This window comes from Protopterus annectens, chromosome 6.part0 (genome assembly GCF_019279795.1).
Source record: "Protopterus annectens isolate FY-2018-M chromosome 6.part0, PAN1.0, whole genome shotgun sequence".
Classification (NCBI taxonomy): Eukaryota; Metazoa; Chordata; order Ceratodontiformes; family Protopteridae; genus Protopterus; species Protopterus annectens.
This window is the reverse complement of record NC_056737.1, coordinates 1,171,655,198-1,171,657,155: the sequence shown is the minus strand read 5'-3', so window position 1 is coordinate 1,171,657,155 and position 1,958 is coordinate 1,171,655,198.

The following is a 1,958-nucleotide window of genomic DNA, read 5'->3' as shown; positions in this document are numbered from 1 at the left end:
AGACATGTCTGCATTATTTCTTCCTGGGCCTCTGCTGACAATTGTTTTTTTGTTCCAAGTCAGACTGTCCTGGCTAACAAATGTTAAATAAAAGTGACAGGCATTTGAATTTCAGACTTCAGGTTTCTGAATGTTTAATTCCTTACATATTTGATGGTGCAGTGGTCGCATTGCTGTCTCACAGCTATAGGTTTTCTAGTTTGATTCTTGGCTGGGGTGCCTTCTGTGTGGGGTCTGCATCTTTTCCCTGTGTTTGTGTGGGTTTGCTTTTGTGTCCTCCAATGTTACAAAGACATGTCTGCATTATTTCTTCCTGGGCCTCTGCTGAAAATAGTTTTTTTGTTCCAAGTCAGACTGTCCTTGTTAACAAATGTTAAATAAAAGTGACAGGCATTTGAATTTCAGACTTCAGGTTTCTGAATGTTTAACTCCTTACATATTTGATGGTGCAGTGGTAGCATTGTTGCCTCACACCTATAGGTTTTCTGGTTTGATTCTTGGCTGGGATGCTTTCTGTGTGGAGTCTGCATCTCCTCCCTGTGTTTGTGTGGATTTGCTCTGGTGTCCTGCCATTTTACAAAGACATGTGTCTGCAGTATTTCTCCCTGGGCCTCTGCTGAAAATTGTTTTTGTTCCATCAGAAGCAAAATTGACAGGCATTTGAATTTCAGACTTTGTATTCTTCAGAAAATACATAGTAACACAACCCTCTATTCTAGCAATTTTCTAAGTTTATAAGATGAAAATTTGAAATTTGTCCCTATTTTTGGGACTGTATTCCCCCATTATTGGCTTTGTCCAGGTTTTTTGTGCTAAGGTTGACAGCTATGGCAAGAACTGAATTCACTGAATATGTCTGAGGGCTGTATTCCCTCATTGCTAGGTTTGTCCAGGTGTTTTGTACTAAGAGGTTGACAGCTATGGCGAGAAGTGAATTCTCTAAATGATAGCCATTTAAGTTTCAGTCTTCATCTCTTTCACAAAGCAGCTGATTTGGCGTAGTTGTATGTTGCTCTGACTGGACTGTTTTGCACAGGGACCGTATCAGTAAAATGTATGGTGGTAACACAGCATTTCTCTTTGACCAAACAGCTGATTTGGCGTAGTGGTATGTTGCTCTGACTGTTTTGCACAGGGACCTTGGCAGTAAAATGTATGGTGGCAACACAGCATTTTATTCTAGCAACTTTCCAAGATTATACAAGCAATGTTTAATGTGTCCTTGTTTTTTGGGCTTTTGACCCTCCCCCCAATAAATGTTGGCTTTTTCCAGATTTATTGTGCTGCAAAGTTGAGTATTGAGTAGATTTTACAAGGAGCTGAGAGCTGCAGGGGAAGAGAAGTTTAGTGCTGCTTATGCTGAGTTGGCTTGCATTGTTAATAGCACAGCAGGTTGTGTACTTGCTGTTGATGCAGAAGGCTGTGGGTTCTACTCCCACAAGGGGTGGATGCTGCCGTACTGAGAATGTCCTCCTTGGTGAAGATACTAACTATGAGCCTGTTATCAGTTTGCCATCCATTTCCTCTTGCAATATTACTAGCTTATCATTTTTTTTAATGTAATACAGGCAATTTATTCCTCAGGGGCAACAGACACTATTTTTCGATAAAACCATGAAATATAAAGGTGTTTGCTGACAGCAACCTCTTCATTAGTTACAAATTTCTTTAATGTGGAATTATTTAGATGACTTTTACTTCGGAGACTATGCATATTTACTGATAATGGACTGTAGAATTGCGCATATTTGCTGATAATGGTGGACTGTAGAAGTCTGAGTAGACTTTTATGATGGAAATGTTCTGAACTGGGCAGTTTTGTCATTATGGGTGCATGCATTTTGTTTCATTGCTTACTGGAAAAATGTTCAAAACAAATTTAAAATGCCCTCTAGCAACTGTACTCTATTGTACAAGGAATACAATTTAGTACAATCAGGAAGGTATATCAAAGAGAA